The sequence below is a fragment of the Cygnus olor genome, chromosome 9 (genome assembly GCF_009769625.2).
Source record: "Cygnus olor isolate bCygOlo1 chromosome 9, bCygOlo1.pri.v2, whole genome shotgun sequence".
NCBI lineage: Eukaryota > Metazoa > Chordata > Aves > Anseriformes > Anatidae > Cygnus > Cygnus olor.
The window spans coordinates 17608260-17624086 of NC_049177.1; the positions used below are offsets into that span (position 1 = coordinate 17608260).

The window sequence follows — 15827 nt, forward strand, 5'->3', positions numbered from 1 at the left end:
GAATTTCATACATTCTTTTAACTCTCAGTATTTATTTTCTCTCTGGAGTCTGAAGTAATCTGAGAGAGCAACAAGCCTCTGCACCGTTATAGGCCCCAGTTCCTCTATCAGCACAGCCCAAACACGCTTCTTATTGTGCTCTCCTCCGTAATGGAGACAGAGGCTTGCACAAGCTGCCTGACAGAGACAGACTGATGGTACACAAGATAGGTACTTTCTGCCCAGAAAACAAGAAACGTTATTAGCCAGTGCACACTGAAGGCCAAAAATTGCTAGAATTTGACTAAACTTTGCTAGCCTCGCTATTTAAGGTGACCTACAAAGACAAAGGAGGCTTTTGTTGCATGTATACTTCACCACCATATGAAGGCAACTCTTGGGACAGAAGAGCTAGCACGTAAGTGTGGATAAGGAAATACTGGTCAAGGGCAATTTGGTACAAGTCCTTCCCATATAAGTGCACTGAAATTTCTAACGTTCGCACAGATTAAATGGGCGTTATTTTAAGTCACGTTTGGAAACTCCCTGCCTACCAAATTGCCTGTCAGTTGGTCATTAATGGCAAAGTTCAAAAACATTTTCTGTAAGTCCAGTGAAATATTGTTTCAGAGCTTTGGTGCTTTACTCAATAAAAACAATTTTCTCATTTTTAAATGCCATGCCAAGTGTTCTAACAACTGTAGCTACAGATCATGTAACTGAAACCCTTCCTAATGTGAGCTTGAGAATTTTTACTAGCTCTAAAAACAGCTGGTCATGAATATACTAGTCAGAAAAGAATGCAAAACAAAACTAGTAAAAAAAGTGTTGATTGGTAGCTCTCTCACGGGTATATTTAACCATTTCTTTAATATGTTTTGCCTGTCTGGAAGTAAGGATATTTACATTATTTATTTCACAGCTATCTGGAAAAAAAAATCTAAGTGCATTTGTTTCTGACAGATACTGCTAAACTGAAACCTGGTGTATGTTCTTAGACTAAAAGTTTATTAATTTTGACTGTTCTAGGAGGAAGCAAAACTCCTTGAAGACGAGTCCTAACCTCAAAAATGTTTTTGAATAGATTTCAGGGATCTGTCTTCTGTAGCTGTATATGTGCACACACACACACATGTGTGGGTACAGAAGTGAGGGTGCGTACGTACAGAGAAAGCACAGAGCCTGACTGTGTTCACCCACTGAAGTGGATAAGCATCCTCGCATAGTATATTTGCAATGGTATATTTGGTCAGATTCTGCAAGCCCAACCTGTTCTCTCCCACAATCTACAGGAACCTTTCATTGGTTTCTTTGGGATCTGGACTGATGGCTAGCTTTGATTTTAAGCACTAAATTTTTTTTGCCACACGTACCTGGATATATGTAATGGCTAGCAAACAATACTGTAAGTGCTCAGTAATCTTAACTTCAAGGGCAATACAAAAACATGCTCAAAACATCAGTCAACAGACACTGGCAAACTGGCTTTTACCACATCTCTGTCAATTACTGTGCACATAAATGGTGCATCTCTTCACAGTGCAAAGCTTTATTAGCCTACAGTGATAGACAGGCAAACAAAATATGCTTTTTGTTCCTATCACTGCCACAGAAAATATGCGTCTCATATTTTAATGAATAGTTGAAGGTTACTTTAAACTTATAAAACAGGCTATGAGAGAGAATCTGATATAAGCTCCCGGCCCAAAGGCTGGGCCAGATATACTGAAACCATTCCTGGCCAAAACCAAAGCTATTCTTTAGTATTTTCATCCCTTTCTATTTATACTGTGCATGAATGTCGCTAGCTGGTTGCAATGGAACATAGCTCACTTTATCTCTGGAGAAGCAGAGGTGTCTACTGGTTAGCAAGTATCTGGTTTACCTTTCAGTGGCTGCTGAAAGGAATTGTCATATTGCAGAACTGATCATCTCTCTTGAATCAGTCCTTATTGCAAATTTCAGAGGGTACAGCTAAGAAGAGGACCTGAACGTTTGAAATCCAATAAGGAAATTGATTAGCACTAATGACCTTGAGTAAAGAGGTCAAGGGGAAAAATCCCTTTCAACTCCTCATCAGCCCTTAGCAAATGAGTGCCAGATCCCACACTTCCAGCTTAACGGCACCATGGAAACCGGTCCAGGTGAACTGCTACCCGTTACAAAAATCTGTGTCAATCACATGCAGAAGGATGGCAGAAACGCTCCCTGGGCTCCTCAGTGCAGCGAAACAACGTGACTTAATGACATTTGCAGGATCCTATATGCATAGGAAGGAAAGACCAGGACTTCCTTCAGAGATAATTAAGATAGAGAATGAAGACATCATTAGGGTAAAAAAAGGTTAAAGCAAGGAGTAAAAACCTATGCTGCTGCATTTCAGAAGTCTTCCACCCTGGCCTTTCATATCTCTGCAATAATTTTTCAGAGTGCTTCTCCAGTGCAGGCTAGAGAGAATTTTTTATGAACTCCTGAAAATAGATTTAAAATTCACAAAGTCTCATAACAACCGCTCTGCTTCCTGCCACTCTCCTGTATGGTCGTTTTTCAGCTGAGAACTCAGCAAAGCTCAACAGACTGACATATGGCCGTGACTGGGCTGCTAAACACCCTCTGATGTTGAGGAGATGATATTCTACAGCCTTTGGCTTGTATGATTTTTAGCGGATTCAGATCTAAGCCTCTTTTGGCCTTTCAAATCCATCAGAAATATGTTGTTACTGGAGATGTGTTAGTACCACCTACTGTTGGTAAGTCAGTACTGCACCTTGAGCCATTTGTGTTTTTTGTGCTTTTTGTGCCGTCGCTTATTTATCTTTCTAGATTATTTATTTATCTTGTAAGGTAGGGTTAATAAAAATAGAGGCCACTTAAGCAGGGGTTGTGACACCGACGCTCAGGATCTCACACGTGAACACAGCGTGCAGACAAAACACGGCCTGGCCTGAGAGACCCAGGGAGATGGAATAAATCCATCGGGGTGTCTTGGGAACAACTTTCTCACTTCCTCAGCACATACTCACACAACAAATATGGTTCCAGCTCATGAATAGAGCGAAGAGTTACCTTTTATCACTAATTTAAGCTCGCTGAAACATCTGATTAGCTCTTTTACATACAGAAATTGAGTGGCTAGGTCAGAACGCTCTCTGGTAGAAATCAGCATAGCTCCAGGGACCTCCGCTCGGGTGGATCCGAGCCAATTAATGCTGCCTTGGGTACAGAGGTCCGATAAGTGAGCCTGTGCTGGGGATCAAGTCCCCAACAAGAGCACAGAGACGGCCAACTTTTATCTGCTGCTGTTTGTGAGCAAAGGTGAAAAGACAGTTGGTCGAGCAAACCAAAATACTGGGCCGAAAGCCAACTGGTACAACGGCACCGACTCTGGCAGTCGCTTCAGGCCCACGTCTGTAAAATGGAGGCCGCAGGCCTGCCTTCCCGCTGTGACTCGGAACCATTCCACTTAGGTACATATCCTTACTGACACAGTTACTTAAATCTGCCTTGCCACGGGATCTGCATGGGGTATACATTCACATGACTTTACATCCATTTGTTCCTTCCATCTGTGATGGCAGATCTTCGACGAGATTTTTTTATCCGCATCCTCCACCCCTCCTTTTTAAGGGATACGTAAACAAATACCTAATAGCTCTGCAGTCACTGCATGCCGGCCTCCCACACAGGGGAGGTGGAATTATCACCACATTGCCGTTCCCTGTCTCCACAGTTTCTTTCTTTTTTTTTTTTTTTTTTTTTTTAAGATGGGTCTGATGAGGACTCTCTTTGCTCTAACGAGGGCTGTTGCTGGGCCTGCAGGGACGGCCCTGTGCCTGGAGCATCCAGATCACTGCACAGTGCAAACACGGGCTGAGGAAGCATGGGTGAACTGCTTTGCTTCAGACAGACACACTGTGCAATCTGTCCAGCTTTTAGTGACTAAGAATGTCTGAAAGGCTATACCATGCCACAAAAAAAAAAAAAAAAAAAAAAAAAAGTTTTCTTTGCTCTTGCTCACCCTTATTCTTCACTTCACAAGAATAAAAGAACTGTATTTCCCTAGTCTGCTTGTGCATAAGGGAACCTAAGGGACTCTGTTCATCTTAGAAGCCTTTTCCTACACCCAACTAAGCTGAAGCTCGGGAGGAGCAGACAGTATATGGTGCTGCAGGTGTCATGCCAGTTCCTTCAACAATGGCCTTCACACTTCCCTGTCTGCTGCTCCTCAAGACACCATCAGACAGGGAATTTCTTTTTCAGACGCCTCCTGCTGACAGTCCAATCATCCCGAAATCAGGCCAAATGCCCACATTTTCCTGTACCTTTATTTATGCTTCTGATGAGCTTACAGCACTAACTCTCCAACCACATGGCTCAGCTTTCCTCTTTTCTTTGTCAAATTTCATTCCACTTCTGTTTCTCCTGTTCTCAAGGTCACCTGGCCCATCACATAGAATATCCTGATCCTCCTTTATTCATGTGCCCTCTAAATATTACCAGCAACTTGCATAAGTGCATCCCTACCTGTGTGCTGAAGACATTAATGAATATATTAAAGCAGAATCTGTTTTAAGACTAACCTGAGATATCTTGGAAACTTCATGATTAGCCTTCCTCCAAGCTGGTATTCTTCCTGTTAAGCATATTTTTGTCTCCCATTTAGCCAGAATTGTAACATGTAAGTAACATCTTCAGTAATTCCCCATGTGGCAGCTATCAAACACTTCATTAAAACCTAGGACACCTACCACATTTTCTCTGGCTATCAAAATGGAGTATCTTAAAAATAATAGTGTGACATGACCCAACATTGGTAAAAACTTGCATTTTATTTCACTCTCCTCTCGTTCCCCTTTCCTCCCTCTCTCACGCTACTCTTCCCTCCAAAATTTGATCATAAGCCTTACATGCTACTGGTACAAGTTTAGCAGCCCTGTAGTTAGTACTTTTAAATATAGGTAATTTTTATTTGCTGTTCTCCAATCACAAGCCTGATGTCCCATTTGTTCATTTGTTAGATATGCCTGGGATAAACAATTTCACGTGTTCAGTCTCTTGGAGTTCTGGGTCAAAAAGCACCTTGCCCCCAAATCCCACTTCCCCCCATGAAAGTGCACAGAGCTCTCCAGATTTTGCTGTGGTAATTTCTTTTCTGCCTCTGCCAATAGCTTTTATATTCTTAAGGGAAGGGGAATGCAGGCAGTTTTCTGCTATTTCCTGCTACAGTCGGAGCAAGGCTACAGCTTCTGATAAAATGAAAAGCCGCAGCAAAAGGTTTGTGTGCTACTCAAGGCAGGCTTACATGGCTTGGGACTGTCCGTGCATGGAGCAAACTCCACATGCACGTCTACAAAGATCTAGCTCTTCTCAGGACTCAGTCATCTAGTTAACGCAGCCTCAGGTCTGCTCAGCTAGTGAAGTGTCCTCACACCAGCCAGTTGGAACCAAAGAGTGCAGATTTGTTTGGGACAGATCCTCATTCCCAGATAGGAAAACAAGCTTTGTTGCTTCCCCAGCACTCCAAGGCAAGACCCCTGCCATGGGCTGAGGATACCAGAAATATCCTCAGCCTTGCAGTATTTCTTCCTTTCCACCCCTTTCTTGCCAGCCTGGCAGTCTGTTTTTTCAAGAACCCCACAGTATTTGTCACCAGGCTCTTCCTTCCTCTGGAGGGGCTTCTAGGGCTCTCCCTTCTTATTTATTTATTTACAATAACAAAAATAATAAGACAACAAAATATAAATAATAAATAATAAAAATATAAAATAAAAATAAAAATTATTTTATATCTTAATATAATTCTTCCCTGAACCTCTCAAAGAAGATCGGGGTCAGCTGAAGGTGTATCTATGCATTAATGCTCCCTGACTCCAGTTAACTCTTTCCCAGGCAGTTCAGGATTTTTGCACGTGGTCTCAAAAATGTACTAAAGAGTGAGCTGAAAGAGGCTGACCATGAACTTCTTCTTATTGCATCATAACGTGATGGTCTGGGTATTTACTAGAGAAAGAAAGCGCTTTGATGTTGACTTAAATGTTGTTCATTAACTTCTTTTCCATCTCTCATGTTTCAGACTATGTCGAAACACAGTATTTGTTCCCTTGGAGAACATGTTATGTAAACGTCTGATGAAAAGTAAATATTTTTTTAAAGGAACTGGTTATAACTGCTCCAGTCTGAAACAGCTACTATAAAGGAGCAAAGAAGGTCCCTCTTTTCTGACATCACCGTATTTAGGTAGATAAATATGACATCCATTATCACATCAGGAACAGCTTCCAGGCAACCACTAATTTTAAACCTACAGAGGAACAGATGAATATATGGGGCTGTGTATCACCCCTTCTTCAATGACACATCACTGTATTTTTTTCACATGCCTTGCTTAGAAATCTCAATATTCAAACAAATTCAGCCTTGTACTTAAAACATTTGTCCATATATCACAAAACTTATACGAAGGCCAGGAAAAACACAATTCCAACGCATAGCACCCGACATTATTGCATGGTCTTTGAAGTCCTTCACGCTAAGGCAGTACTTTTCACCCACAGGTCTCTGGATACATCACCGAACAGTCCCTCAGCTTTCCCTGCTTCACACGCAAATAAACTCAAGTTGACAAAGCTGGTGCTTCCAACCACCGTTGTAGTGCTGGTGATATCCTTGCCTCGAGTCGGTGCTTTCCCCTGATGATCTCCAGAGATCCCTTCCAAACGAAGTTTTATGATCCGGTGACTCAGTGGGTAGATCATCCAGGTTCCTGCTGGCCGCTGTCGTTTCCCTCATGCCAGCAGAGCTGCTCACTGGACCTCTGTGAGCCCAACTCATGGAGTCGGTCTGCCAAAGCACTAACATTACCATAATGAATGATTCACGTGCTGCTGGCACCGCTCCCTGCATCACTTCACCACATGGCAAGACGAATGACGGAGGAATGCCAGAGAAGGGTGAGAGGCCGTGGCTAGGAACAGGGGATGGGACCTCCCCTACATCAGCCGACCGGCAACGTCAAGCCATGCCTTAGGGGCAGACGTGGGAATTGTGCCTGCTCCATTCTCCGTGCCTGCCCTGTTTTCCCCAACCTGTCACAGCGTCACAGATGTGGTTGAGCACCTCTGATGGACACTTGCCAGGCTGCCCTGAGCTTGCTGCGAGTGGGAAGCGTTAGGCATGGTTCCTGGCATCGGTCCGCAGGCACGGAGCGGCGGCTGCAGAACACCTACCAGTGGCAGCTGTGGAGCCCATTGCTAAATACCTGCTACCAGCCCCATCTCCTCAGTTCTCTCTCAGCACGTTCACCACCTCACTGACGGTACAAACCCCTGAATTCACAATATGCCTGTCTGGGGCATGTGACTGGTATGGGTTTCTCACAGCTTTTTAAACACTAAAAATTATAAGCATAGAGTTTGTCTGCAGGTACGATGTGCTTAACCCGATACACAGCACCTCCCCTAGTTCCTAACTACCCAGAAGCATTTTTTGTTTGTAGGCTCAGGTTCTTCTGCCCTAGTAACTTCTCTTCAACACCATGGACACCTTTCTCCTTCCATTTCAGGTCAGATTTCTTTGTCCTTTGTTACACACCAAACTCGAACATCTGCTCTAGGAAAACCTGCATGCCCTTCCATCTCTCCTACCACAAGCTTCCTGTATTCTGCAAGTGGATTTAACACTGCCTTGGTATGTTTTGCCTTTGATAATTTTCCATTCAGTTGCCCCTTCCAACATGGACAGACTGGTTTCCCAACTCAAGCCCTTTCCGTAAGTCCAAGAGCCAAAAACCTGAGTGCAATCTTTAGGGATAACTATCCCACATTGTCCTTAATCTGAGGGGACAGGCTCAGTAACTCAGCCAATAAGTAAGAAATAGTTGTTTTAATATTAAAAAACAAAAACAACCAAAACCTATATCACTTCTGGGCTGGCCTTCCTAAAAGCTCTTCCAACTTAATGGATTTTAGTAGAATTTCATGGGCTTTCCTATTTTCCCCTCCCACAACTCTTTTCACAGACTTCAGTCGATGGGAAGTTTCAATATGTGGTGTTCAAGATCAAAACTATATGCAGTTCTCCAGCCCCTGTCTCACTCTACCAAAGATACCAAGCAGTCTGGCTCATTGCTCCAACACTTCTACAAACACTGCTGCACCCCCTCCAGTGTTTTTGGTAAAGATAAACTGGATGGAGACAGAGTGGCAATTGAGAATGGAAATAGTTACTTAGGAAATAACCTAATGGGGGGGCCCTCCAGCTGCAGAAAGGGCCCTTGGACTTGAATAGGGGAAGTCACTCCTGAATAAAGTATAGTACTGATGTGTTGGATCCAAACACACCTTCTGACAGAGACGTGCTTCTTAAGCAATTATTACTTTTCCTGGATTCATTTGGGGCAGCTTTGGGGTGAGTTACAGTTGATTTCAGAATGCAGAAAAGGCCAAAGAGCATATACTCCTTGGAGAGTGAGCTGTCTTCTCCTTACAAACGTATATCGATCCTAAAAATGGGACCCAATTGTGGCTGAGGTCTGTAGGCCCTAATTTAGTTTATCATGTAGTGATGCAAGAAAAAGGACCCTGCCCCCCACATTACTGTTATAACAAAGAGCCAAAATTGTTCATTTTACACTGAGTGAAACTTTACTTTCAGCAAAACTGAATAGAAATTATTTAATCATTCACCCTCTATTTACCTTTGATATCAAAGAAAAGTTAACATAGGCAGCTTCATGATGCATGTAAAACAAATCCCACCAGGGACCATTCCAGGATTTTAGGGGAAATTATTTGTATCATTATTATTCTAATGGGCTGTCTGCAATTTGAGATCAAACCCAATACATTTTTCCCACAGTATCTGCAATGAATTCCAAAATTATGCAGATGATTATTTTATTAGTGTGTACCCAGATGGTAGACTGCCAGACTCAGTTACTGTCATTGCATCTAGCTCTCTGTAACACAAGAATTACTGAGAAAACAGTGCATTTGGCCACTGGTTATATAAATTAAGACCAAATCAACAGTTACAAACTCAATTCAAACAAAATCAATAAAAGGTATGTGAACTATCAGATTAGCAACATTAGACATAATGTTAACAATAATCTTTTCAGTTAAGATGCCTAGCACAACACTCAAACGTGGGAAATGTCTGACTACTGTGCCATAGCATCATTTCTCACTGACATTACTTAAAGTTAGTTCTATCAAAAGCAGTTCCTCACTGGTTTTGCAGTTTACTGTACAGGTATACCATAACCCACAGCTGAAAGACAAGGATATAACTGCAAACTACAGCAAAGAGGGAAAAATGCATATTCACTTTAAGAGATCATTTTTATACTGTAGCAATCAGGTCCATTTACGGCATTTACCATATTAAAATGGTAATGGTGTTTATTCCAAGATTATATTTTGTATAAATGCAATGTTTGTCTCTTCCTGCCTCCAAGGGACAGTTACTCAGATACACTTTGTAAAACCATTTTGGATATGAAAAGCACTGAGTATAATACAGGCTGTGAGGATAAAGTACCCAGTGTATTGTAAGATTACTTATCAAATCACAAAGCCATAGAACTGCAGGGCTGCAAAGAACCTCCAGAGATGATGCTGTACAATGAGGCTGGATCAACCGTCTGGCATACGCATGGGCTAATAAGCTCTTTGCAGCAGACAGCTATCTGAGTCCCAGATATTTTAGCATCCATTCTCACCCTGGAATCTTTTCAGTTGCCGAGTATTCCCCTCTTTTTCTCCTTGCTTTGATTTCTTCCTTTGGGTGTCCATCTCAGCTTTCTGATCCCTTTTGAGCAGCTGTGGACTCCTCTCTTCTGGCATCAGCACCAGCCCTTTGAGGGTAGTCACGTGGCAAACAAGTCTCAGACACATTTGCCCTTACTTGGCCCCCAGCCGACACAGTATTTCAGCCTTGCAGGGCACAAATACCAAGTATAGTCTAGGGTTTCCTTCTTCCACTAAGTTTTGGACCTCTCTCTCTTCTCTGCAGCAAGTTGCCCACTGCACTCTGCTGGGGCGCATGGACAGACAGATCACTGGGGAGGAAGGTACTGGCAGAAGTCACCTGGCTTGCTCTGCTGGACTGTGACAGGTAAGCAGAGGACTGTGACAGTGTTTTCTGCTTAGAGAATTGCTCCTCATCTTCCTCAGGAAGAGGCAGAAAGCCAGCTCTGGCCCACAGGATGCCAGCTTAACCGCAAGGGATAAAACATGTTCCAGAAGTGTGAAAGCGTAATCCACAAGTGCAGAAGTCAGCAGCATATCAAGGAGGTGGCAACCTAAATACACCTTACACTGCTTCACAAATCTGTTCTCTGTCTTTCCAGGCGTCAGTAGGAAGATTGTACTATTGGATCTGGACAAGCTAGAAGCCAAGTATTACATTAAAATCTGTATGCCACAGGAGGCTTGTGAACATAGGTCTTTTGTTGAAATGTTCTCTCTATACTGTATCTACAGATTTGGTTTAGCTTTACACCTAGGTTCTTCGGGCACAGCTGTTCGCATTAGGAAAGCCAAGCATGATGACAGATCTGATAGCCAGCACTGTCTGACGCAAACGTGGGAAGAAGGAAGCAAGAGAAATCAAAGAAGAAAAATGTGTCTCTCCATTAATACACAACAGCAAACAGTCTAGCCATACTCTTGCTGAAAGGAATTTGATGTCTCGGTCAGTGCTTTGCCTAATGAGCTACCAACATCAATCTGTCATCATCTGTATTATTTGAAATGGCCTCTGCTGACACAAGGTATATTCATGTACTGGCCCTCCTGGGCACTTGAGAGTTCAAGTCCTGGCCAGTTTATACCACACTGAATGATAATGAAGGGTAACGGAATAATCATTGGCTTCCTTCTCTCAGGGGGAGGCAAGAATGTTGTTGTAGGGATCTCCCCCAGCCAAGAATGGCTTTTGATTACAGAACAGGGAATACCAATTATTTGCTTCTCTGTGTACAAAGAGTCTCTAGTAGTTCCTTGCAACAGTGCTTTAGCTCTCCATAGCATGTGTAGCGCATCTGTCCGTCTGTGCTGGCATTTCCCTGAGCCTGTCCCGAGTACCTGATTCTCAAGACCTTGCAGGGCTATATGGCAATTCAAGAGATGAACACTGACAATGGCTGGGAATTTCAAGCAGAGGGGATATGCCAGAGAAAAAGGCTGAGATGCCCACCAAAAAATGGTGTAGCCTCACCAATGTGGCTCTGAGAGTTATTTTTACCTGCGGGCGAGAACAAAAGCAGTGTTCAGCACCTGCCAGTTACAGCACACATTGTAACTGGTAGAATTTAACACCACTGTTAGGTTCAGAATCTCTGGGCTGAATGTAAACAAAGCTACAGCTCGCTCTCCTTTGCCATTACACGACTTAACAAATTCACAAGTGTATCAGGAAAAGGTGTTGATGTTCACCTCTTTATACAAACGTGACACTGGATGTTGTTTTTAATCAGTCCGTGATGCTTACATTCACATCTCCCTTTCTTCTAGACACTAAGGAGAAGGTCACCTGGGCACCTGTGTCTGTTCAGAGCACCACATGCTTATTGCTCTTGACAGCTTGGAGTCCAGGTCTGCTGTGAAACTGATGTATAAACTCAGCTAGGAAAGCTGTAAGTTTAACTACTTTGCTGTCACAAAAGTTATCCGTACTTTATGTCTAACATGGAAAATTTCACATCCTTAAGAAGAAATGTCTATATAATTTATTTCAAATTGCACTGACTTGGAAAGACCCACTTCCCCTATTGCAAAAAAAGTTGTAATATATTGCCTCCATGCTATTAAATTAAAATGTCCACATCATGTTTCCTCTCCTAGTTCTAGCTTTTTAGCTATGTGGCTCGAAGGCTGCAGAAAGAGTGAATAAATGGATGACATGGACAAATAGCAGTAAAAAAACCTTCCTGATCATATGCCTCACCAAAAATAAATAACTTTAATTAAAAAAAAAAACAACAAACAAACTCTTTTGCTTGTCAGAATTATGTAAATCTCACTGAGATATTGATTGTGTTTGTCATGCCCCTGAAGGAGTGTTCCAAGGTGAGAAAACATAGCAGTTTGCCACCCCCCCACCCACCTCTCCCCAGTCCTGTAACTGCATGGACCCTCCTCTCACTTATGCCAGCGAGCCCCCACAAGGAGACACACGCAGTGTTTCCAAACCAGTAGCTCAGTATAGGGAAGTACCAATTTCATGTTCTTAGAGGCAGCCCTCCTTTGTCTAACAAATAGCAAGCTAAAGACTGCCACAGCATAAGAATGAATGTACAGCTTTTCCTCCCAAATTCAGTGCAAAAAGCACTCACTTACAATGCCAAGAGTGAACTTGGTTTCTCACATCAAAAATATGTCATTGCAGCTGAGCATGTGGGAATCCAAGAGCACAGCAGGTTTCCCTAACACTTGCTACTAAATTTCACGATTTAACTCAGCAAGGGAAGGTAACCTGTGGAGTTATCACATGGAGTTTTCCATCAAAGAGACTAGCAGCATCATAGGACATGACAGTCTCCAGACCAGTTGTGAATTTACTTCTTCTAATGTTCCTGTAAGTAGAAGGAATTAATGTCGCATGTTTCAATTTGCCTCTTTAAACTTGGGCTGTGTGTCTGTGAATACCCTGCTAACGCCAGGACCGCCACTGGTTCTCATGGTAAGTGGAGTTTAAATTCACTTAGGTTGACGTGCTTATCGCTGAGACAAGAAGAGGTCGGTCTGACCATAGGGCGTCTGTTTACTCAGAGAGAAATATTCTGTTTCTGCCACCAGATCCGCTCTTGGCTCCCGCTGTTGAGCTCCACAGTCTCTTCCCAGGTATCTTGCTTTATTTGCTCTGGGTTCTGCTATGAGGCACTGATCAAGGTGAGCACCCGTAGAAGCTGGAAACCCAAACCGGCATAGGAACATAAAGCCAAATGAAAAACGTCAGTAACTGCTAATCTCTGATTTCACAGTTGCCTCCTATCCATCTCCAGCAAACTTTCCCACAGCCGTCACATTGCACAGGCCTGAAACTGAGAGAACCATGACATCCCTACTGAAGCAAAAATACCCTGTTGTTAAGAGTTGCATGGCAACATAAATAACTCTGACCTTGATAAAAGGATAAAAAGTATGAAAATTAAGGGCGGACTTACATATCAGTGTAGCATAACATAAGGTAAAAGTCATAAAAGAGGCTTGAAAACCCTCATCTCAGAAAACTGTTGTTGTTACTGGCTGCAACATCAAAACACACAGCAGAGAAATGCGGAAATGGAGAGGAAAATTTAAATCAATCAAAAACTTCGCTAAGACAAAACATCTTATATAAGCTTCCCACTGGGAAGAAAAGGAGAATAGACTCTCATGTAACAAATGCTAGTTATGTCACTTGATGTACTTCTGGAAGGCACTCAAGTATTTCAGTGGCACAGACAATAGAAGAGCAAAATAGAACAAGACAGAACAGAACAGAAATAGATTTGGTTGGCTTTGTCTGGGAGAGATGGTCAAAAATTAGAACTTTAATTCCAGTAAAAATTTCAGATTTCTCAACAACTTTTCATGCTCTTTCAAAAAAGCAATACAGTTTTTGAAAGGAAACTCCAGCAAATAACGTTTATCTCAAACAATCAGTACTATTTCTGGAAGCCCAAATTTCAACCCTCTCAGTCCTGCTACATCTCCAGTATTCCATGAATCCCTAAACTTTTACTGAATAGCACCTAGTTAGCCCGACTTTTAAATTCCTCTAATGTTTAGAATAGATCTTTTTACCCAACAATACTGAAACATTTTACCAAAACCAGTGAGTTATTTCAGAACACAGGAGTAATGTGGGAAATAACTATAAAATGGAAATAATAGCTAAGAGAGAGAGAGAAAAATCAAGATCAGCAAAGTTCAGTGAAAAGGAATCTCTGGGTGGGCACCAAAAACTAGGAGCTCTCAAATTAGATACCACTTCTGCACATTTTATTTCTCACAGTAAGAAATTTCTGTAGGTTTTCACGCATTTTATTTTCAAATGCTGAATACACTGTCATTAAAAAAGACAATAAAAGCTGCCTTGACAAGAGCAGTGACTTTATAACATCTTCCCTGCAGATGTTTTCTTGCCTTATGTGCAGGTTTCTGTGTAGGTGATGGCCATACAGGAGACAACCCTAATGTTCCAATATCTTGTGAACTCGATGATCCAAAAGTAATGTACTTAATCAAGTGTGAAGCAAGAGGTGATTAAGTTTTGCAATACTGTACAATGCCTGAGTGCTCAGAAATGCATCTTTTGATGTGGTGCAGAGAACTGGACCAGTTCTGTCTGCTGTACCAAAAAAATGACGTTTCAGTAATTTGAAAAAAAAAAATAAAAAAGAGCCTCAGAAATCCCCACAAGTGTTCAACTTTGATCTGAAGCTTTAAAAAGATTATATTTATCTGTTCGCTTGTTTAATTTGTTTGAATTTGATGCTCAGAAAGGTGCCAACTTGACATCTTGTGGAAGCAATTCTTTGCTTTTTTTCCAGATGACACCGAGCAGGGGCAGCGAGCTTCCAATCATCACCAGTTGTTCTAAGCATCCAACCAAAAAAAAGGGGAGAGAAAAAAAAAAAACAATACCATCAACTCACCTTTCCATTGCAGTTTATATGAATTATTAAGAACTGAGATTCAGCGGAGCCTCAACTCTTGAGCATGGAATCAATACTGTATTTTATATAACAAGGGCAGTAAAGCCAGCTTGTTCTATTTCCATCACAGTGAAGCTTTCTCAAGTCTCCCATGCAACCTAATTTCACTGGGGCCAAAGTCTAACACTACTGACGTGAAAGACTTGTTCACCTCAGCGAGGTCAAGACGTGACCTTCTGTCCAGGAGCTTGTGGAAGTCAGCTCATTTTCTTGGGCTGGAAGAACTACTCATAGCCACTGCGAAAGGCCAACTTTTTACTATGCCCCAGACATGAAAGAATAGATCTGTGCTGAATTCACAGAGAAGTTGCTTCTGCAATTATTGCCTCTTGAGGGAGGGTGCCTAAAAAGGGCCAGCTGTGACGGGACACAGGCCTGCAAGGGAACTGACATCAGCAATCTCCCTTCCACAAGGGAATAATCAGGCAGATCTGTGCTAGTCTGTATCCAAACAGCAAAAGGCTCCTTTGTTGTAACACCTGTAGCTAAACTACCTGACTGCATTTTCAAATGCCATTTCCAAGCATAAAAAACAAATACCCACCTCCTTACGCATATCACAAGTCACCCCAAAAAAGTGCTAGCTGCAAACAACCTGCATTGCACTGAATATTGATAGTCATGCAGGCACAGTTCTGATCCTCGGCATGCCAAAGAAGAAAGTTCAGGCAGTCACCGAGAGGGGAAGGTCTTGGGGAAGCCTCCAGAGAAACTGCGATGAGGTTCAGTGGACTCCGAAGTATTTCCCTTTTATCCTGCTTGGTAAATGGAATACGGAATGTGAGTGACAAGGGAGAGGGAAGAAACAAGATAATAAATTCTGTTTGCTATTTGAGGTTTTAAAGTTGCTCTTTGAAAACGGACCCTGAAGTTGTCTGAGCTGATTTATATGATATGTTTAGGAATACCTAGAGCTTGATTACAGAAATGTAATACAACCTACAGTATTTGCAACTCTGAAATGGAGCAGATGTAACCTAAGAAACTGAGCAATGATAACATTTAATTTATAAATCATGGTCCAAGTCCTTCACAGATGTAATTATATGTCACTTAGGTGAAAACCAATTTCAGTCTGCACCTGTTGGAAATTTAACTCAATGCTTCACAGAAAAAAAAAGGAAAGACAGAATTTAAGGATTCA

The 15827-nt window shown here is 42.1% G+C and overlaps 1 long non-coding RNA gene across 1 annotated transcript in view; it reads right to left on the bottom strand.

Moving 5' to 3' along the window:
* The window catches only part of LOC121075097, a 28642-nt gene extending 13666 nt beyond the window's left edge, over positions 1–14976 (bottom strand). The window contains exon 1 of the long non-coding RNA XR_005822718.1: positions 14624–14976. This is a non-coding gene — a long non-coding RNA (uncharacterized LOC121075097). The remainder of the gene's footprint in view (positions 1–14623) is intronic.
* Positions 14977–15827: the final 851 nt, after the last annotated feature.